This window comes from Cyanistes caeruleus, chromosome 6, assembly GCF_971803275.1.
Source record: "Cyanistes caeruleus chromosome 6, bCyaCae1.hap1.1, whole genome shotgun sequence".
Taxonomy (NCBI): Eukaryota; Metazoa; Chordata; class Aves; order Passeriformes; family Paridae; genus Cyanistes; species Cyanistes caeruleus.
The window spans coordinates 7,856,510-7,879,613 of NC_141706.1; the positions used below are offsets into that span (position 1 = coordinate 7,856,510).

General features: G+C 41.9%; 1 protein-coding gene and 1 long non-coding RNA gene across 7 annotated transcripts in view; one reads left to right on the forward strand and one right to left on the reverse strand.

The window, feature by feature from the left end:
* Window positions 1-284: 284 nt before the first annotated feature.
* LOC147652403 (uncharacterized) lies at window positions 285-5,935 on the reverse strand. The gene is made up of 2 exons (XR_015288637.1): window positions 2,332-5,935; window positions 285-1,583 (listed from the first exon to the last, which is right to left on the reverse strand). It is a non-coding gene; the product is annotated as an uncharacterized LOC147652403 (long non-coding RNA).
* A 5,775-nt stretch (window positions 5,936-11,710) lies between these two features.
* The window catches only part of INSC (INSC spindle orientation adaptor protein), a 130,922-nt gene continuing 119,528 nt past the window's right edge, over window positions 11,711-23,104 (forward strand). Inside the window, exons 1-2 of one of the 6 annotated variants that reach the window (XM_023928634.2) lie at window positions 11,711-12,061; window positions 17,448-18,139. The gene's annotated coding sequence lies outside the window, so the exon portion shown is untranslated. Of the gene's footprint in view, window positions 12,062-12,192; window positions 12,387-17,447; window positions 18,140-23,104 lie in introns of those variants that run through there. The other 5 variants (XM_086895426.1, XM_086895425.1, XM_086895427.1 and 2 more) reach the window with 5 other exon arrangements.

The window sequence follows — 23,104 nt, forward strand, 5'->3', positions numbered from 1 at the left end:
TAGTTTTAGTGGGTAGGAATGGCCTGGAAATTAATTCCAAGAAAGTGCATCAGGGAAAGGATGACGATCCTTCAGTGACTTCCATGTGGACAGGCAAATTTTATCTATGGAGTAGTTTTAGTAGCTATGGGGAACTTTTTAGCATGTCAATCCTGCTAGGCTGAAGAAGACAATGTTGCCAGGATCATTCTTGAGTGTGTACATTTTCCAAGGAAGGTTTCACTCTTAGTTAATGCAGTCCTTCTTTATCATTGTGTAGTTAAAGACACTATCTAAGAGTTAAATTAGTTATGAAAATTAATATTGATTTGTGTTCTTAATGTAATAGAAGCAGAGAATTACATAGAAAAAGGAAATAGTTCTGGCCTTTAAATACTGGAAACACAGAGTTTAAATTAAAACTGCCATAGTTTTTGTTTAAAAGGCTTACAAATAAACAGATCAGAGACCAAGCCATTTGAAGCACTTCATGTACATTGAAAGTGAAGTCAAAGATTTTATTTTTCATAAACTTTGTGCTTTGCCAGCTCTAGTTTAAGCTAAGTAAGTCTTGGTAAGGCTGCACACTTCAGTGGACAAAAGGTTTGTTTGCATCATGTGAAGGTGCCTTTTGCTTCTTCTTCATGGCTTAGGTTCTCAGAAGAAACAGAATGTCTTTATTGCACCTTTTCCTAACAGACAGTGGCAGAGCTATGTGTTACCTCACTCCTCATGTGTCAAAGCCCCAGCTTTGTAATCCTGTGTTTTAAAGCCACATACATTAAGCATTTAACTTAACAAAGTGCCTTTGTGACTGAAGTTTTGATAGGATTTGTGTCCCTGTTCTGTTATTCCGGTGACTTTCTCCTCAACCAAAGTTCCACTGCTCGTTTGTTATGGCATGTTAGATTTGCAGAAGCTGTACTTCACAGGCTGCCCCTGGTGCCAGTGCAATGATGTGGCACGTAGGACTGGAGGTCAAGCCTCTACTCTTACAAAGACCTGTAATTTGGCAGGTGAAAAACACTTCTAGTTCAGGTGCTTTTGATGATATATCAAGTTAAATTAGCTTGGGTTGTCTCTGCCAGCCAGCCAGCTTTGAGCTGATCATGCTCCATCAGCCTGCTGAATTCCAAGAGAACTGCTTTCTCCATTAGGTTGCTGTGTGTTCTCTGGCTATGGACACCAGGATCATCTGTCCTTGTGGCTGATTCCCCTCCCCAGCCAGGTGTTGCTCTCGTATCAGAAGTTCAACCTGAAACCTGCTGGGTGTCACAAAGCACAGCCTTCAGCCTGCCATTTGTGCATCAAATGCACAAATCAGGTGCTTTTTGCTGTGCACCATATAATGACCTGATTTAGCATCCCTTATGTCTCACAACTCACTTTTTTCTCAAGGTTGCTATTTCCAATTCGGTTGGCATTTCTCTGGTGAGCTGAATCTCCTTTACAGCATTCACAGAGGACTCTAAATTGATATTGATATCATGTGTACCTATAAAGCCCGTTTGTATCACCACAGAAGTATAGAGTGCCTGTAAGGCAAACAAAAATCCAGACTAGTATTTCCATGCCTTCATTTCAGACTCAGGTTAAAGTTGTATCTGTGAGGAAGAGAGGGAAAGGTGTCACTTTCTGTTTTAGCAAGTTTTTAGTGACTACATAGAAATGAAAACTCTATAAACCTGCTTAAGTTGAGGAAGTGATTGGTAAATACATCTTCTAGAAGCTAGAGGGCACAGGAGCCACAGAAAGCCTCTGGTATAACACAGTTACCAGGAAGTGTGAGTGTGTCAGAGTAACTTTTGCTTCTTTTCACATAAAAAGGCATTTGCTACTCAAGTTCAACCAGGTTTTTTTTCTCTTTCTGAAGAGAAGCGACTGAAAATCAGAATTGCCTTTCTGGAATTTTATCAGTTTTGCAGATGGTCTAAAGGAAAATCAGTTATTCATATTGATATAAATGAAGTTGCCAATATATACTTCCCATTTTTAATTCAGATTAGTTCAGTAATAATATAGTTTTCTGCAGGAGCTCCTATCATTAACCATTTATAGAGAACTACTGACAACTTTTTTAAAAGAAAAGGTCAAAGGTAATTTCACGGGCAGAGGAGTGTTGCTATCAGGCCTAATAATCACAGATTTCAGATTTTCACTTGTCTAGCTGGTCTGGTGGAAGCATTTGATAACTTTTCCTCACCCTTACAGAGTATTTCTGTGATAGTCCTGGTGTATTTCATGTTACTTGGTGTCTTACCAGTGCAATACCTGTGAGAGAAGGATGTTGGGAAACTTTGTGGTACAGATAAATCCTTGTCTGCATTTTGAAATGAAGTTCACAGGCCTTACCCGAAGTGTGGAAGTGGAACAGAATATCCTGACCTGCTCTTTGGAAGACCTCCCCGAATTCCAGTGTGTTTTGTTTTCAGTTCCCAGTAAGCCAATGAGAAAACTTTGCCAGTCTGCAAAGGATACAAGATGTATGTATGGATTAATTTGTGCTGAGTTTCTCAGGGTAGTTGACTTTCTCTCTTAAGCAGAAAATCAGAGGTACTGTGAATTTGTAGGACTCCAGTGTCCCAGAAAGGATTCCCTCCAGCCTTTGGGAATTCTACATTTTCCACAGGCTTTATGCCTAAAGTCAGATGGGTGCTGAACCACGGGATGATATTCCAGTAAACAAAACAGCACTGGTGGAGTACTGAGACTCTGCTGAATTATTCATTGGGTCCTGAATGATGCAGACAGAGTTTTCATAGTAAACAGCCCTGAAGATGAGAGCAGTGCCAGGCACAGCCCCGTGCCTGTGCTGTGCACCTGGCCTGTTTTCTCAGGTAAGCATCTGCAAAAATCCATGTCTTTGCATAAACAGACTGGAAAAACCATTTTTGGTAGCTGCCAATCAAACTCATCCTGGAATTTATGACTCATCTTGGAATAGTCAATCTAATTCCATAAACCCCACTTAAGTGCAGGCTCTAGTGTCATGGACAAAACATTAAAAGCACGTTCAAGCACTTTGCTACAAAGCAATGGACTTCTACACATTTTCCAAGGGATCACATCTTCAAAGAGAAGCACATCTTCAGGCTTGTTGGCTGAAACATGATGATATCTCTTAGTAAATGTCTCACATAGCTACAAGAATACACAATACATCAGCCAGGTTCCAAAAAAACAGTTTGTAGCAGCAACACAGTTTTAGCCCATGAAGCATTTTCCCAGCTGGCCTTTGGAAGCTGAGGAAAAACACAACCTCATCCCAAAGTAGGTATCTGGAGGTACATTATTGCCACTGCTGTCAGGCTTTGAGAACGAAGGGATGTGTTAATGTGAGTAGGAAATTTAAAGGAGGGTGTCCAGCTTGAGCAGAGAAGCTGGAGTGGAGAAAACGATGTTGGTGAGGCCAGCTGTGTCTATAAAACTGAACTGGTCTTCCCAATAAAAAAATATCTGGAGGTTTAGTTTTGGATGGTGCTGAGAGGGAATGTCTGCTGAAGCCTGCCAATGGTGATGGTGAGTGAAGCAGTGTTTTGCTCCACAGCTCTGGAGGAAAGATTACATTGGGGGTGAGGGGAAGGAAGAAACCCCTCTGTAGAACGAATTTGCAAAAGCAAATTAGTTTTCCAAAACCCCACTATAAACTTTGGTGGAAGCAATAAAATGTGCAAGATTAGGTCATGACAGTCTGGTTGCTGGTATCCACTCGTGGCAGGGCAGCACTGGCAAGGAGAATCATGCTGTCACTTCAGATTTGCGCTGGGCTCAAATGTGGGGGTGATGACAGGTGCTATGGGAAAATCCAAGGGCAAAACTGTGGGTAATACCACAGGGTTTGAGAAACACGAGTTATAAAATGCTGTTCATTGGGTGCCATCTCTACTGCCTGCTCAGTGAGGCAGAACCCTCAAAAAATCAAAAAAACAAAAAAGAAAAACGAGGAAAAAAGGAAAAAATAAGAGTATGAGCATATTAGCAGGGCAGCATTTTGAACTGGACAATAATGATCCAAGGAAAAGCTGGTTCACTTAAGCTTTCTCTAAGTGATTCTGCATCTAACATAATGTATTTTTAACATTATATTAACATAAAATCCTAGTATATAGTGACACACAGAATAATTTAACTCAGCTGATGTCCCCTTTTAGATGTCTGGCTTGCTTCTGATGGTGTTTACTGCTAAGATATCTTGATAAAATTTATCAAGAACAAGGTGCAGAGTTTGCTTCCTCATCAAGTGTCACAGAATAATTTGGGTTTTTTCCAACTGTAATGTATTTTAAAAAATATAATTTACTGTTTATTACAGTGTTTTTCTTGCTCATTAAAGACAAAGTAAAGCTTATTAGGATGTCTTGTAATCTTAGAGTGAAATGTAGCAAATTAATCTGATAAGGATCCAAAAGTTATTTGTTTTGCTACTGGATATCAAAGCACACGGTTGTTGGAGAATGGAATTCTGCTTAAACACGTCTTTTTTCCTGACAGTAAATTGTGGGAGACTGAGACATGGCCTGTGCTAAGAGTGCAGGTTTAAGTTCAATACAATATTATCAACTCTGTGCAGTACAAAGCAGTCTTTGCCCTTCCTATAGCAGATGTTCATCCCACCTTTGACAACTCCATTTGGTGAGACCATGTTGCTAGACAGAGGCATGGAAAACTTTTAGTGTTGTTTCCCTGAAATTGTGCATATTTATGTGCTGCCACTGTCAGAGGCCTCCCTTTTCCTGCCTGGTGGCTGCAGCTACCTGCTGGGTTTGGCACTTCATTCTCTCTGCTTGTCTTGTAAGAGATCATAATTTATGGGGAGAAGGGAGAGTATGGGAAACCATTCACACTAAAAAGTAAAGTACTCACGATTTCTCCTGCACAACCTGCTTGCAATTTTTGACTTGATTTTTTTGTGATATCTTTGCCTATAGGGCTGAAATCAGATGATGTTCAGTTCCTGCTTCTCTGAACTTTTGACACTCTCACTGGCTGTTTTCTGTATGTTATTCCCTATCCAGTCCAGATGTTTCTGCACACGAGCCACCCAGCCATTCAGCTTGTTTTTTTTGGAAGGCAAAGCCTTGATTTTGTCTTGTGATGGAGGACAGCATTAGAACGTGGAGAGTACCCATTTTTTTCCTGGAAGGACTCCAGTGGCTGCAGCATTCTTGCATGATTGGATGTGGTTACTGCCCAGCTGCTGCTCCGGAGCTGGCTGTGGCAGAGGTTGTGTGATTTCTGCAGTGTTTCTTTGGCCTGATTTGGGTGCTCTGTTTTGTGTGCCTGAGACTGTAATTTGAACTCGTGGAAATCCCACAGGAATGGTCCTTGGGATCACTGGCCCTCCTCTCAGCCTGTGCTTGACTGATGCAGCCTGCACTCCCAAGGGACCTTGATGTTTTAAACCCAAATTTGGATCTTTCCCTCCCTTGAAACATATGTTGACGTGTAGTATTTCTAAAAAAAGGTTACGTGAAAAACTGGTTGATCACTCCTCAGGCCAGATTTCTAAACCAGCTCTGCACCAAGAGCATCTCACCAGGATGATGAGGCCTACCTGAGTGCTGCTGCCATAAACAAGACAAAATTGTGAAGGAATATTTGCCAGAAAAGCTGACTTTGGGCTATCTTGGCAAGATGCAGATTAAACTTCTTGTTTTGGGCCACAGTTCTTGTATGGGTGGGAAGAATGTGTGGACACCTGGCTTTCTTCACAGAGCTCTTGGCCTAGGTTAGGCTGTGTGGGAAATGAAAAGCTGGGTTTCCTCTGACTTTCCCTTGTACAACACATTTTACATCATTGCATTGCTGGAATAAATCCATGAGAGAGGCAGAGGAGGCAAAAGGAAGTTCATGTTTTCTAGGCAGAAAATAAAGAACAAACTTCAGCAGGGATTGTGAGGGGGCTTTGGTGTGTGCCTTGCTGCAGGCACTGCCCAGTTACTGCTGGGGGCAACACAAAGCAAAGGCTGAGAGCGAGAGCACACAAAAGTGAGAATTTGAAAAAAGTGAAATGAGAAAAGATGAACTGGAAAGGGCTGAAATCCAAACCTTAAATTCAAAAAGGGAAGGTAATTCTCTTTCTCCCCCTTTCAAGCTTTTGGGAGGCCAGTTTCGACTAAAAGGTGTATGGAGGAAGAAATGTGCCCTAATCTTAAGAATTTGGGATGCTATTTAATCTGTATTGGATTGTTGTGGTGTAACCTGGCAGGCAGATAAACACCACACAGCCATTCATGCCCTCTCCCCATACCCAGTGGGAGACAACTGGGAAAAATGAGTGGAATTCATGGTTTGAGATAAAGACAATTCAGTAGGAGAGAAATGGAAGAGGAAATAACAGCAATAATAATGATGATAAAAGAATTAAAATACACAAAACTAGTAATGCAGGATGCAACCACATCCAGTTGCCAGGAAAAGAAAAGAATGTTGGTGGTACCATTAGGAGTGTTAAGGAACACTGGTATCAGTGCCAGTGCTCACTGAACAGTTTGAGCACTTACAATGAGAATAATTAATACCAGTTTCCTGAGAAGGTGGTGGAATTTGCCAAGCATCCAAAAAACCAGCAGACCATTTTCAGGTCCTGATTATTTCCTGATGAACTGCTTGACCCCAAGGGCCTAGAGCAGCCATGACAGTCTGCCTTTACAAAGCCCCTTAGAACAGATCCATTCAAATACAGCCATAATTACACCTCTCCTCACAATATTATATTTCAAATCTCCTCCCAGTAATCAGAATCACTGCAGTGTGTGCGAAGTGAAGAGCCCCTTTATCCTTACAGCAGAAAGCATATGAACTGTTATGAGCTAAAGAAGTTTAATAATGGGAAAGGCTAATAGAACAGGCTTTGAGGCATCATCATAGTCACAAAAAAGGCATGAGGAAATCTGAGAGTGACAATGCTGCCCCTTTACCAGAAAATGCCCCGATGGAGTGTGAGTGAGAACAAGAATCCTCTGCCTCCCCCACAGAAAATCACAGCTACAGAGGAGTTGTTGTATATTTCAGTTTGTTCCCATGGTTTTAATCTTCTAACTTACTCTAATTATTCCTATTCAAGGCTGATTTATGTTTGGCAAGTTTAAGTTAGAAGGAATTCCCTTCAACGGAACAAGACATGCTTGCAGGCAGGATGGGGGGAATATGATGTGTTCAGATGCAGTGTGAGGCAGATATTTGGCCAAGAAAATCTCTCTGACACTGCCTGTGCAGACAGATTTTTCCTTATTTTCAGTAGGCCCTCGGTTTTCTGTCTCCTCTTGACGAAGAGCAGCAATGTTGACTTCATAAGAGAGTCCTTCCAGTTTGTGTCCCAAGGTTTTTTTGGTACTCATACATAGTTTTTTTTAACAACTGTACGTTTTTTGCATGAGCAGTACATAACACAATAGTAAATCCGTAAGAAGTTTCCACCAGCTGTGCTGTGTTATGCTGCTGCAGCATTCTGCTTTCCTGAATGGAGTACAAGTTTTTGTCAGCTGTCCTCAGTACCCTCACATCAGGACTGGGATGGGGACCTTGCAGGAGGGAGTGGGACACACCTGGCAGCTGTGTAACCAGGAAAGTCTGAAAAATTCCAACCTGTAGTAGGTACTAAGGGACTACAAGCTGCATCCAAATCGGTTTCCTACTAGGGGAAAAGTGAGGAATTAGCTGCGCCTGCTCTTTTCAGGAACTGCCTGTCATCTGGAAATGAGCTTGAGGGGACTATTAGAAGGAAGCAGGGGAGCAATAATGGTGTAATATGGCACATGGCAAGGAACTGAGAACAGGAAGTTTAATAAACAGCATGGAAATCTGTGGGAAAACAACTGCTGGTTCTGCTGTCTGTACAGAGATGTGCACTTTGCAGTTTCCCCTCAGTGGGAGCAGGTGCCAGCTGGGGAGGTGACCATTTCCCCAGGTAAAAAGCAACCGGCAGTGGCTTTATCAGGGGACAGAAAGTGAGACCACAGAGCCAACAAGGGGCTGAGCTAGAAGGGGAGCCTGGAATTCTGGCCAACCACCCCCAAAGGCATTGCTTCTGCTGCAGGAAGTGACTGATGTGCTTGCTGTCACCTAGACACAAAGATGCACCAGCAGCTTGTAATTTGTATTTAAAACAGGGGAGTCAGTGTGCTCTACACTCATAAGCATTACCTCTAGAAACTTTTCTGAAACAGTCTCCAAAGTCTGTGTACTGTAACCATACACAGTGAACAAAATGTGCTGCTTTGACTGAAAACCTGTAATTTGTTAGATTAGCAGTTTGCAGAGATAGAATTTAGCACTAAGTGAGGGTTGCTAACTGAAAAAAAAAAGAGAAATAGATATTGATTTGTCTGATTATATGCAAGGTTTAGTTAAAGTGGAGATTAGTCTGCTTTAATAAAAAAAGTTGTATTGAGTAAATGTATTATGTGTTCACTGCATTTATTGCTGGAAGCATGGGATTCCCACATATGGTATTGTTTATTTGGTTTTAAAATGTATAGAAAGAAATGCATTTTTGATACCAAATTATCTTACCTCTGAAAAAGTGTACGTGACCCCAGGTTATATCTGTGGTGCTATCAAAGTAGCTAGCATCTGTCTTAATAAAGGAGATTTCACATGCCCCATGGTCATTGGTATTTCTGAGGTGAGTAACAAGGACTTTGATGGTTTCTCTGTGGAAAGCATGCTGGATCTGCATGACAAACTGAGTGAGATGGAGCCATATCTTTGTGGAAGCCACACAGGGGTGTTTTCCTTGTCCCACTTGGTCTCCATGAATCCTGGGGAATGAAGTGTGGCAAATGACAAATCCCTGCTGGATTTTTTTTTTTTTTCTCTCTCTATTTTCATTAACCTCTGAATAGATATTATTTTAATTAAAATAATCTTGACAGCACCTATGAAAAAGCGGTGGGGGTTGTAACAGCAATTAAGTGTTTTGTCAAAGATGATAAGCAGCCTGGTATCACAGGAAGGAAATTAACACTCTAACCAATAACGGAACAGTAATCTTAATCCAGTGCTTTTTGCCTCTTAGGAACTCTTTAAAATGGATGGATTTTGGAGACCAGGCAATTTTAGAACAAGACAGTTAAGCAATCAGTGCAATAAAACATCTCCACTTTAAAAGTCAATGTCACACTGGTGTAATAGTGGCTGATGGCCAGCCAGCAAGAAATGTGATGTTAATTAGACCTTAACAGTGCAAAGCCTTGATGGTTTTCCTATATTTTGGATATCGGAACGATTGGGAATTGTATTCAACATCAGGTGCTGGTGGTGGAGGTTAACAGTGATCTACATCAGTGCCAGTTTGGGTTGGCCACTGCAGAGAGAAGGCTTGGGAATGCTGGCAGCCTCTCTCTGCTGTGAGGAGCAGAAGGTTTGAGAGCCTTGCTTGTGTAACCACAAGTCTTTTATTACTTAGGAGCTGCTCTGAGCACATCATTCACAGGTCTTTTGGTAAATTGCAGACTCCCCAAATTATAGTATTTTGCTCATCCTAAAAGCACCGTTCATCCTCTTGATGACACTGGGGCAAGTGGAATTAGAACCAAACCCTCTGTGCTGGCCCATGCAGGGAGGCACTGCTCTGTCCCCAGGAGGTGCAGGTGGAGCTGCTGTGGGTGCAAGGACTGGCTTGCCCTGCCCAGCACAGTCACAGGGGGCTGGAGAGAAAGGCTGCCCAGGAAGGAACAAGCTGTAGAAACAGTCACAGTTTTACTGTGGGAGAGGATGGCAAGGGAGTGAGCTAAAGGTTGGAGTCAGATGGAATCTTGGACGAAGAGGACTGGGAACAGTCCATATGTAGGTGCCAGAGCAGATATGGGCAGGCTTGTAGGACATGGAATGGATGAAGCTGTGTTTATTCATAAGGTCTGAGGTAAAAATGAGGCTGAAGAAAGTCTGTGGTTTCCCGGGCACCCCTGTGGCACTTCCTGAGGTAGATGTTTCTCTATACATCGCCAGCGAAGGATTTCCAGATATCCTGTAGGAAAGGAGCAAGGTTCAACTCCTATGTCAACAAGAAAAGGGCTGACAAGTTGAGTAGGGACAATCCTGCCTTGTCCTTATCCTGCCTTCTCTGATGTAATCCAAGCAGAACTACTCCTTGACATTTAGGGCTCGTTTCACCCTTCTTGTGCCCCTCTGTGATCCAGCTTGTGCTCCTCTCCTCCACATTTTCTTGTCCCACTCTCAGCAATGTGAGAATTCAAGAATGGAGTGATAGCACATCATGATCCTGGTTAGAGAAACCTGCTCTGTAATGTGCCTGAGATGTTGCAAAGGGAAGCAACTTCCTTGTCCTTCTGAAGCTTCAGTAGCCCGCTCATTTCTAGTCCTGTGTGGGTAGCAATGTGCACCCATCTACACAGGGGTTTTTCAGACTCCCTTTTTCGTCCCTAAAACTAAAACAAATCTCTGCAGTTAGTTGAAAGCTGCATCTCAGAAGGGCAGTGATTTGAGTAAGAAGATAATAAGTGGCAAGATGTTAATGAAAGAGCTTATTTCTTGTTTGCTTTGCAGTGTGAAAAGAGTGGATCCTGCTTTTCCAGAGACTGATTCAAACACAGTGTGAGAAAATTCCTACCCCAAGGACATTTACACTGTAAGGGAACGTAAAAAAATCCAAGCAAAAAAGCAACATGTAAGTTAAGAACCAGGGAGCAGGGGGACAACAAGTGCTCCTTTCCTTCTCTGTCAAAACATGTATTGTTTGTTCCTTGCAATCCTCCAGCTTACAGCTCTCTCACGTCTTCTAGCGCACATGGATGAAGGCTTTGACCTAAGGAGTGATGACAGCCAGGACCAACTCACTTCTTGGGCTAAATCAGGAGGGAGATTTCTACAGCTTTAGGAGCAGTGTGTAAGGTAGCCCAGCAGGCAGCAGTGGCTGGAGATGCTCTGAGGCTGGGCAGGACCTGGAGACAGGGACTCAGAGCTACAAAGAGGACTAAAAATCAGTGCAAAATGGAAAAGAGCAGCGATGGAGCACATCAGGGAAGGGTGGATGAGAGCAGAATAGCAGCCACTGTGAAAGGCACGATGGATGAGGAAGTTGGAGCAGAGAGGAGAAGGCAGCAAGGACAAAAGTTCATCCTCTTCAATGATGACAGAGTTTTGGGGAATGGAACTAAAAATTTCTCTTCTGAGGAAAGTCTCAGATCTGAAGAACTCCACAGATCAGTAATGATGTACATTGAGTTTCAGAGTCAGCTTCCAGACTGAAGGTACAGGGGAAATGGCCAAATTTTTTTACTGATAGAATAGGAGCAAAAATTAAATACAATAGAAGCCAAACATAATTTCCCAAGTATTTTCCTACTTCACAAAGCCAGAAGTTTAGAAGGTTTATTTTGTAAGACAGCAACATATGAAGTACTTCTAAGGAAACACCTGTGTTGTGTAAAACGAGTAACATACCAGACATAACATGGGTGGTAAACAAAACTTCTAGTGCTCTGCATAATATAATGACAATTTTTTTAATTAAAATTATTTAATTGAAAAATATCAGCCTACACTTGTTGAAACTGTGTTGGTGTCCCACTACTGATAACAATTTTCTTTTAAAAGAGAAGGATTTTACAACTTTCTTCCAGTTAACCACGTCTGGATTTTTAACTTCATTGAAAGTTTTTATGTGTTTTTATATCAGACTGTAATTGTAACAGAATTGTTATTTAATCTCCAGATTTATCCAGTTCCTCCTTTCTGGACTATCTTACATTTATCAGGGTCTTTAATTACATTCCTCTACTAGCTGACCACTACAAAAATTGAAATCCTCACCACAAATCTGTAAAAATGTTTCCACTTGCATTGGGAGACAAAAATAGAATAATTCCATGTCTTTTTGGACGGATGCCTAGCTGAAACTATGCAGGGTTTGACTGACAAGAGGATGTAGTCTTTGCTGAGAGTGCTTTCTTTAAGGTCCTTTTTAATCTTCAGGAACATTTAAGCAGATGAATGAAGAGAGGATTTATGCTAGTTTCCCTTCATTTTTGTTAACTCTGCCTGTTTTTTTGTAACTTTTGTCTCCTGCAACAAAATCTTTTCAGCTCTTCGGGGTTGCTGAATATATAATCACAAGCTGGTAAGTAGTAACTTCAGAGAGTTTTGGTTTGAAATGGCACTCTATTCTTTTGTGTACAGCTGTGGTAGAGGAATAAAACCCCTTTGTGCAGATAAGGAAAAGCAGAATTATTTAAATGCTCAGTATTTGCCAGGGTTATAACTGTAAAGTGTAGTCTTTCAGTGGTGAATAAATACAGTTAACACATAGCTCAGCCTGTGAATGCAGTGGAGAGACTTTACTTGAGCAAGTTGGGAATTATTTTGCGTCTGAGTGAGCTCTCCTCACTGTGCTGCACGGCACGTTATCCTGGGGAATGTGGATGGGAGCTTACAAAGCACAGCAGGTAACTGGCTGCTTCAGCTGGAAAAGCAAAAAAAAAGGATATTTGTTGGTATATACGCAAGAAAATGAGGACAAATGGTAGTGATAAGTTGGGTGATAATATTTGGCCACAGTTTTCTGGGGTGTTTGTGAGATTAAACCCATTGAGGCACTTTGCAAAGGGCAGTGAATATGTTAAATGTGAAGTTTAAGCAGTTGAGCGACTTTTTCTGTCAGTGCATTTTGGGCTGGAACTTTGGTACGCTTTGAATGTGAGAAACAAGGTGAATGTGTGTGTGTGATAACACAGCTTTTTGAATGATTTCTTCTGCTGTTCAGGGCTTGTGTTTCTGTATCTCAGCATATATTTTTGTGTTGCTACTTTGTTTTGAACCATACCTGCATTTCATGTGAACGGTCTTATCTGACGTCTGTGGAAAGCAAACATAGCTCAGCCTTTAGGAACTTTGAATTTCTAAACCTGGCGTACGCTGAGGCAAATATTTCCTCTTGGAAAGGGAAAGCTATTACTGGGTTAGGTACTGTTTCTCAGTTGCACATGTGGCAGTTTTCTACAGACAGACTGAAAAAAAACTGTAATAGTATATCTATGTTTTTTGTTTAAAGTGGTTCATGTCCAGGTAGGGCAGGGAAGTGTGTTGGCTGTGCAAGGACAGATGTAACCAGGTTCCTTCTAAAACAGGGCCGTTTTCATGGAAACCTTTTTGTTCCCTGCTTCTTCTCTCCTTCCTCTCTTTAAGTAAATGAAGCATGTGGTTTAAAGTCAAGGCTGATAGATACTAGAATAACATCAAATCTAATTTAGTTTTCATAATATTTTGTAAAAACCCCCACCTAGCTGGGGCTTGATGTTCCAGAAACCTATGCCTATGGATGAATATATATGATGAATCTCACTGGAGCTGATTGACACAAGAATGTAACATGTACTTCAAAAATCCTTGCAGTTTTATGTTGCAGGAATCTAGTCCTCAGACAGTTTGATTTTTGTCTCCTGAAAATCTCACCAAGAGCAACATACACAGTGTATGTTGTTGGGTGTTGAAATTGTGCTGCATGTATAGAAAGAGACAAAAATGAAATATTTTATGGGTTTGCTAGAACTACATGGCTGTTTGTAGTGAGAATAATTGGAAGGCTGAAAAATTGATTATGCATTTTTAGCATTTTACTATCTGTAATGAACAAAGGTTTGTTTCCTCCCCTTTTGTAAAGAGGAAACCCAAGTGTTTCTTTGCTTCCTATATACACCCTTGTACTCTTTGAGGTGGCTTTAACTTTCCATCAGTGTCATATGAGGTAAAATGTGTATTAAAGCATTAAGGAAAATGGGGTTAAGACATGCACTGTCTAATAAAAGGAATTAGTCTTTTTTGGCAGTCATCCTTTGGCCTGTGTGATTTTTTTCCAAAGGGCACTGACATTGCTCCTGGCTTCTTTAGGACTGCCATTCTGTGCGTGGACACGTTTTTTACCCACTGACCTTTTTTATTTATTTTCTTGAACGCCAAATACTTAATGTGTCATTTCTGGCAGAAAGTTCTTGTGATCAAAGAGGAAACAAAATGGGCTGGAAGCAGTTTGCTGGAAAGGCACACACGGGATGGCACGGCCATGGAAAGCTCTTTTTATTTTTTCCTGCAGGAGTTGCGTACCAGTCCTCATACCAACTAAATGAACACAGGAGGAAGCACATATTTTCCTGAGCCTGGGAAACAAATGTGGTCTCAGAGTGCAGGGTTTACTACCAGGATAATCAGCTAGAGTGGTGTGAGCGACCGCCTGCCAAATTTCTTTTGCCTCCTGTGTACCTGGCCCAATTAACTCCATTCTTCATTCTTCAGTCATCTCCCCAGGTAGCTACCTGGTCTTAATGGGCCATAAAACACATGGCACTGGTCCATATGGAAATGTTTTGGGGTTTAGGGGGTGTCTTAGCCCTTTGTAGGGGCCTCTGAGAGTGTCAGAAGCAGCAGTGCTGTCCAAAAGGAAATTCAGAGGATGTACCTGTGCCCTCTTTGAGATTACTGGAAAAGTCTCTTTGGGTTAATGTAGGTCATGAGATGAAAGCTGGATTAGTTTGGGAGAGCTGGACCCAGTGGAGTAATTTCAGCTAAGCACAAAGGCAAGAACTTCAGCTGGGATTAGATACTGTTGTTCTTATCTCTTAAACAAGATTTCTTTGCGTCTGCCTGCCTGCCCCCCTCCCAAGTGGGGATTAACCATAACTTTTCTAATTGGGCTTGTAAATGGATTGTGCTTAATTACAAGTCCAGCAGCTCAGTTCTTTCCCTGCTATGGCTCCTGTGCTTCCTGGACTCCCACCCTCCACCTGCAGAGGTCCACGGGGTGGGAGGTAACAGGGGGGAGATGGTCTGGTGAAGGACATTAATTCCACAGGCTTCAGGTTCTGAACTTCTGCAGGTGGAGCTCCGCAGGGAGGGAAAGCACCTCGTGCTGTGATCCCAGCAGAAGGCAAGAGATCCACAGCTTTTGGGTAGGCTCATGCTTGAAAACATTTTAGCAGGCTTGTCACCTTTAAAAGAGATTAGAGCTAGCTGTTAGTTCATTTCTACTCCAAATATTCATTTGAGTGTGTGCTCTATATTATCTGAATATGTATCTAATATGCAAGTGGTATTTCATGGAAATTGTTTAGAGCCAAGGAATGTATTTGATTACCTGTTCCCTGGGGTCTTCCATGGACACGTGCTCAATCTCAGGATATTATCCAGAGCCTCAGAATTGAAACTATTGATTGAAACTAGAGTAGATCACTGGGACTCTGCAAAAATTTAGGGCTAAGCCCTAAACTTCTCAGATCCTGCCTTCCTTTGTATATTTCTGAGTATCTTTGAAATCCAGTTCCTCTCATGAGAACTGAGAATTGGAAAGTTGGAATTCTGACTTGTATTTTTCTGGAAAAGTGGAGATGTATTGGGATAATACACCTGTTCTGTTCCATTCTAAGTCATCTAGGAAATTTAGAACATTTTGTGAATTTAAACCTGCCCAGCTCTCCTGTCATACAGGAAAAGCCTGTAGAATCAAATTTACTTCTCAAACATGCTTATTTTTGCACCTTCATCCTCAGTTAGCTCAAGGGACAGAAAGCTTGTTTTGGTGGTTCTGAGCTCTGTCACATGGAGCTTCACATGAAAATTACTGATACCAGAATTCCAATTTACCAAAATTGCAATAATTCAGAATTACTGAGAAGTTGTTGGGTTTTTTTTCAGATCTAACAGAGACCAGGGATAAGCTGCTTCTAGAGAAATTATGCTGTTTTTATAGCCTCACATCCTCGGACTCTGCACTCTGGCAGAGTCCCAGTGTAGTCAGTAGAGCCACATTAATTTGTATCTGGCCAGGAATAGCTCTCATAATTTTAAGTAAGTCATATGTACATGAAATAATAATTAAATAAGTGAATTTGTATCATACAAGCATGCCTGGAGAAGGATGAGATTAAAACCAGAGATGCTGGTACCTGTCAGATTAATTTTGTGACCTCTCCCTGCAACCCCAAACTCACTGACTTCTAGGATTGTTAGGGAAACCCAAAATGATGGTGAGACACTGAGAGTTCTGATGCTTTTTGTGTCCTTGGTTAGGAAGGTGTTGAAACCAGTCCTGGAAGTGAATTGAAATATTCAGAGTAAGAGTTTTCCAGAGGGGGCTGTGTTGACTGAGGATGGAATTTTCACTTTCTGCTGTTCTCCTGCTCTCTTAAATTGTGAAAGGTGTAACAAACCCACTGGCTGTGGGGGCTCCCAAGGAATGGCTCACAACAAAGTAATTCAGTGTTGGCCTGCTTCAAGCATTCTCAAAAGAAGCCAGGCCTGGCTTTGAGCTGGAGCACAGTCCCAGGTGGCTCAGAGCCATCCTGCATTGCCCATGCCAGGCTGTCAGGCTGTCCAGGTCAGGTCCCTGGGGAACAGCACCCACATGCTTGATGTGGCTGAGTGTCTGAGCTGGGACACAGATATGCTGGCCTACTCAGTGCAGCGGAGCAGGGTTAGTGAAAATGTTTCGCTGCTGTAATTTTGGCAGAGCAAACGTGAAAAGGAATAAAAATCAGATCATCTGGGCACGGGCTCTGTCTCTCATTAGGGGTTTGCACACAAGAAGACAGTGCACCTCTTCTGAGGCAGGAATCCTGGCTCTGGCCAGAGTTTAAATCCCCATTTCTTTCCCTAGCTGTGCACCAGATACACCCTTCTCTCACCAGGTCTGTCTCCTGTTGTGAGGATGAAATTTTCCCTCTCCAGGTTTCACCCTGCCAAGGTTCCGGCGCTGCAGGGAGGTCATTTCCAGGGCTAGACCCAGAGAGGCAAAAGCAGGAGTGCTGAACAAACCTTGGAAAAAGTTGATCATGCCTTGGCTAAAGTCTTTATTCCTCTGGCCTGCTGAAGGTCTGCTGAGGGAGCCAGAGAACTCATGCAGCTCTCGCAGCCAGCTGGGAATTCCTGGTGCAGGAGTTAAAATTCACTCAGGCAATGTGGCTGGGTCTGTTGCTTTATTCACTCTAAAATATGTCATTCCATGCTAATCATGTCAGAAGTGATGTATGACTAATAAATAAGGATATTTCAGGTGTTGCCTTTGATGCTGTGTCAGTCAGACAGTGACAGGGTGCAAGCCGTGCTCGCTGGGTCCTTTCTGCAGGTGGAAACTGCGCTGGGATCTGCACATCGAGCTGGTGACAGGCATAAAAACTTACTCTCAAAAAGTGTCCTGGAAGCATTTCTCTAGAACAGAACATATTGCAAGAAGTGTGTTTCCAGCCAGAGAGGGCTGCTTGAGTAACAGCTTTTCTGTTAGCTAATTTCTGTCCTTAGGAGGAAGCTGCTTCCTTCCTCTCTTCATTTAATTCCTTTGCCGTGTGTTGACCTTCACCTGTGTGACTCGCTCCCTGAAATCCTCCTGGGAGGATCAGTGTCAGTTCTAATAAGCCAGCTGTCACTTTACACCAAACAGAAAGTAAGTGTTCCATCTGTTAAATGGGCCAGGAGAACCCAGAGGCTTTTTCTACCATCCTCGTTGTTTTTTTTTTTCCTAGGGGAAAGTGTTTTTACTTTGATGTGACTGAAAGTGCATAAAGCGGATTTGAAGCTGCAGATTTAAGTGTCTTGAATGAAGACTGCCGCGTAAGGCTTTTCTTTATTTATCAGCTGGACTGAAAGGCAATCACAGTGCAGGATCTGGGCACAATGAGTTTTCTTGTGTTTCCAGTCAGAAGATAAGGGATACGCTGTGTCAGGAACACGCTGGGAATTTCTTTCCTTTGGAAAGCTGCACAGGAAGACACGGGAAAAGTAAGATTGGTGCAGGGTACAACGCTGCTTTCTTGCTGGGAGTTTTGCCATTGACTTGGTTGTGAGCAGGACAGCTTTTCTTTGTCACAAATGTTTATTTGTTGCTCCCCTTCTAGTGCTTTTTGGTGCTGACAAGCACAACCTGTGCCTCTCCACCAGCTTGCACTGGGTTATATTTACACCACTAAGCACAGAAAAGTATTTGAGAGTGGAAGTGGAGGGGAGCACTATATTTTTGTGCCTTTCACACAATAACTGGTGTCTGAATTCAGCAGCTTGTCGAGCACAGGTTTTTCAATGGTGTTTGACAAAAGTGAAATCAGTTTATGTCACTGACTGACCTCCACTGGGGAGCACCTTGAGACAGGAAAAGAAAGCGGCAGCTCCGGCGCGCGAGAGGAAGGCCATGGTTTATTTCCATGAAGCTGGAGGTGGTGTAAGTATGGCTGCTTCTGGGGATTTGACTCTGTGCTGGGGGTTTTGAAGCTGAAAAGAGGGCTGGACGTGGAGTCAGATGAAGATGATGGAGCATTACCCCCTGGCTGTGCAGTGGAGCTCCGTGGAGCCAGCCCCTCTTCTCAGGGAAGGCGAGGCCGCTCGGCTCTCAGGGCAGCTCGGAGCCTTGTGCTCAGCATTGTATTGAGAATGCTCCACAGCACTGCAGCCATGTCCCACCAGCTCTCCCCTCCCTGTGGGCAACCTCCCAGGGGCTCTTCAAACTTCTCCTGTCACCGCTGCTCCTTTGCCAGCAGAGGCTAAGGGACAGCAAGCTGCTTAGTGCGTGTTAGAGAGGCTGCCCAAGCTTTGCCCTGGAGACGATCCTCTCTCCTTCCTGGCTGCAGAAGTGGGGAGGACAACTTGCCTTTTGTTCCTCTGGACATTTAATTTGTCCCTGTCTCAGTATCTGCACAGGCTGGAGGCTTAGAGCCAAAATCTTTCTTCATTAGCACCCTAATTTACACTCCAAACTAAGTGTTTGTGGTAACTGAAACAGATATCTGAGAATGATTTCAGGATATTTAAATGTAGTTAAGTATCCAATGCACCATCCCTCAGCTTGACTGAGCTTTGAAACTGGGTGTGTATGACAAATATACATCTGTCTTCTCTGTGTTTCCATGTGTGGGGAAAGGCCTTAAAAAATTCAAATCTAGAGCCCCATGGTTGGCCTTGCTCTGCAATGAGCAAAGAGAGGGTTCTGGCTTTGTTTGTTCTGATTTTGTGTTGGATTTTTTTCTTGGATGTGTTCCTAAGGCTATGACTTGCAGAGAGTGGTGAACCTGATATTTAATAATGGTTCATTTTTCCTTTTTTGCCCCCCTTAGTCCAATTCAAACAACTACAAAATGGGGCTACCTAATCCTTAGACCTCCCCCTCTCCCCAAAACTTCTGGCTATAGCAATACTGTACCTTAAACAAAGTACCTGGTAGCCATTAAGCCACACAGCTTTGAATAATTGACTTTCTCAACAACAGCTGAACTTTGTGGCTTCTCAAGTGAATGGAACTAAAGCCCACAGAATCATTGTCTGGTCAAGCTACTGCCCAGGTGGGAAGCAGTGCTGGGTAATGAGCCAAAACTTTCTGCATTAAAAACAAAAAATTGATATCTTCATTTTCAAGAGATCTAGGATGGAATTTATTTTAAATAAAAGTGCATATATAAGTGTATGACTATACAAACTTCTATATGGAACCAACAGCAGATAATCAGCCTGAAAAATGTGTAAGCAACAGACGTCTTTCAGTATGTGCTACTTGGATGTAAACCTAGAAAAAGAAAATAGTTTATTTTATGGTTAGATCTCATCATGTAAGGGAAGTAAGTAATTCATAGACTTGGTGTAGTTCCTTGCTGTTTTATCTGGAAAATTAGCAACACACAATTCAAAAGATAGTTCAGACCTTTTATATTTGATAAACTTTGTCCACGTCTCTCCCTCTGGAAGTGAGAACAGTTGCTAATTAGGAAAGTGAAATGTTTACCTGTGTAGGTACTGGGCTCTGAAGACAGTTAAATCAGTATTCTCTGAGAGTACTGAAACTGAGCCACTGAACACTTGCTGATGTTTAATCAAATTGTGATTTATGGACTCAGGCTTCCTTCTGAACTTTATATTACTTAGAGCCTGTCTAAGTGACAGTTTCTATCCTAGAACAAGAAACCCATTTTGATATGATATAGCACATTTTACACACAGTGAGCCTATCTATTGCAAACTTTGCCCTGTCCCAGATGTAGGGATTTTGCTATTTGTTGAATGCATATGTGAATTGATAAAAACATAGGTGTTCTTAGCAGCTAGTGATCTAGATGTGGGTTTTAGGCTGTATAATCTTGGACATTAAAAAAAAAACTTTGGAGAAGCAGATTTAAAACATCAGCATCCTCAAATTGTCTCATTTAAAATATTCTCATTGTTTTTGGCTGGAACACCACCTAACTCATCATTTACATTATCCCTTCTACAAGGCAGCTGTGAGAAAGCTTTCCCGGCCAGAAAACTGCTTTTCTGTGTTCCATATGTTACGGATTAACTGGCTTAGTAACTTTAGGACTTCATTTCCCTTTCCTAACTGTATTCCTCAAAAAAAATGCTGTAGGTAGGGATCCACAGCAATCACTGAGTGTGATGGTCCTGGGTCTGCTGCAGAGGCAGCACCTGTGCAAAGGAGTAGAGCTCTTGGGAAATGAGTTACCACAAGGAAAGAAACAAAACCAAGCATGAACTGGCCAGACAGTCAACACTGGGTGATTTGGTGAGGAAATCTAAATTACTGTTTTTTCTTAATCCAGTGTCATTTTGAAATTAGTAATGTGTTTGAAGATGGGATAAATCTTAAATATGCTTCCTGGTAAAGTGTCCTCTAATCTTTCATTGCTATTTTTTTCCCCTCTACAAGTGGAGAGACAATTAACTGCCTGTGAAATGCAGGGTTTGGAGAGAAAATTGTGATTATGTACTATACGTGCAAACCTAGCTCTGCATTTACAATGTGCAACTGAGCTTGTAATGAATTACTCTTATCATAACTAAGCATGAATATTTGCATTGATTCCCACTTAGCTGCTGCTCTTCTATGCTTTGGAAGGTGAGGTGACTTGTTAATTAATTATTATTTTCCCTGCTTAGCTAGAAATAGGTGTGCATGCTAGCTGGGTTTATTTTAAGGGGGCAATGGAGTATGAAAAAAGAAGCTTGGCTCATAATTACTGTGTGAGTAGAAAATGTGTTCCCAAGTGTGTGTTAGGGTTAATACAGCCAACACCTGTGAGAGCCTGTTTCAGTCAAATAGCATATGCTGTGAAATCCTCAGTAAATAATTTGGACCTAGTATTCCTCTTCTGAGTGTAGAAATCTGTCCTCTCCACCCCTTTCTTCTTTTAAGTCCCCCAGATCTGCTTTCCTTTTCTGGAAAGCCCTCACTGTGTGTTAATCCAAGAAAAGAGTACAACTTCCCACTGAGACCTTTGGAACATTTGTGTACAGCAGAGATTATCTCCTGTTGGATCTGTTAATGTCCAGCAAAAGCTGTAATTTATACAATTACAGGACCCAGCACATGTTGCAGAAAGGTCAATGATGAAAGAGGCCTGGGTACTACACACAGGTCCAAAATGATGTAACAGTGAATTGTAAATGTCTTGTTGGTTTGAAGGGTGGCAACGTGACAAAAATAGAGTCATTGTCTCAGTCTGAGTGTCATGGAGAGGGTTTTGTGCAGATGTGAAAGCAGAGAGAGGAAATGTTGTAAATTACCAGGACTACTGTGAAGTCCTTTGCTCACCTGTTGCTAATAAAGTACAAAAGTGGCAAAACAGTTTGGTCACTGTTATGAGTGTGCCACTGCTGTATTCTATTTTTTTTTTTTTTGCCCAGCAAAAACTGGGAAAATACAAAAAATAGGGAGTACAGAGGTGTTGCATCTCTTTCAGTTTGATAATTCAAATTTCTAATGCTTCTGGATCCTCCACACTCCCATCACGGTGATGAGTGGAAGTCAAACCATCACTTTTTTTTTAATGCTGGTTTGAGCATGGTAATTATCAAGGTGAGGTTTAATGAAGATTGACAGAAATGTTCTGGTTGCAGCACAGGTCCTTGTCCAAACTAAAGTCAAAGGTGAAAGGCTGCTGTCTGGGTGCTAAAGACTGTGTTCTGTTACTGCACTAACAGATGAGAGAGGAATTTAATTTCTTTATGAAGAAGCTTCATTCAATTGTCAATAGGGAGCTATTTTAAGACCAAAAAAACCAACAAAAAACCAAGCAAAAGCCTTGTTCTAGAGGTGAAAAGAACAGTGGGACTTCAGAATCCTATGTATTTCCTTCTAAAAAGGATCCTTCTCATAAACTGCATAAGGTGAACACTATTCTTGTCTCTTTTGAATGATAACTTTTAGTGAGAATGCAGGTGCCCACTGTGCCATGCTCAAGAGCAGTGCCAGAGCTCACAGACTCTGCTCCACCTCCCACTAAAACCCCACACGCACCCAAAAATGCCCTGGTGGCAAGATGTGATCCAGATAATGTCACTGGATTCAAGAATATTCTTCTCTCTGTCATGGTTCCTCGGTGGTTTCCATGGATAAACATGCCATCTAAATGAGGTGCGCATTTTGCTAGAGTGAGGTTATTTCACGAGCAGATTTGGAGTTATTGCTGTGCAGAAGTTAGCAATCATTCCTCAAGGACAGGCAGAAGAATGAGTTTGAGATTTAATCAGGTTCCATACACCTTGTGTTCCTCTTCATTGTTTCTGCCTTTATGACCCTAATCTCTTGCACTTCACAGCTCAAGATAATTTTGGCTTTTCTCTTGAATCTTGCATTTTTTTGGACCCAGATAGGAAGTCTCATTTCATGTTTCTATTTTCAGCAGAATTTTACCTGTCATTCTCAAAACCTGAGCACAACAAACTACATCACAAAATAATAGGAAATAAAACTTACAGTAAACCAAACAAAACCTTTATATAGTATTGTGAATCTCTGTACTGTTTTGTCAAAAGCAGACTACAGTTAAACAGGCTTTCAAAACAGAAAAGTTAAATTAATCAGATATATTTGTATGGAAAAACAAGTGAGGCAGTTCTTATCACATGAATGAATTGTTCCTTTAGAAAACTGTTTTGCACCATTATGGCTTCAAGTACCATTTATGTAGACTACTAATGAGAGGCCTCTGTAGCAGCTAACACAGCAGGTATGGAAAGGGCCCAAAATTCCCAATTCCTTTCAAAAGTGAATACAGTATATCAGAGAGGAGAGGAGAAGGGGAAAAGAGTAAGGAGCTAGAACTCTTTAATAATAATAACAGTGAACTAGCCTGGGGAGAAAAGTTCCTATGAAAGGATAATACATAAAGAGTTCTTCACACTTCCTCAAGTTTTTGGGTTA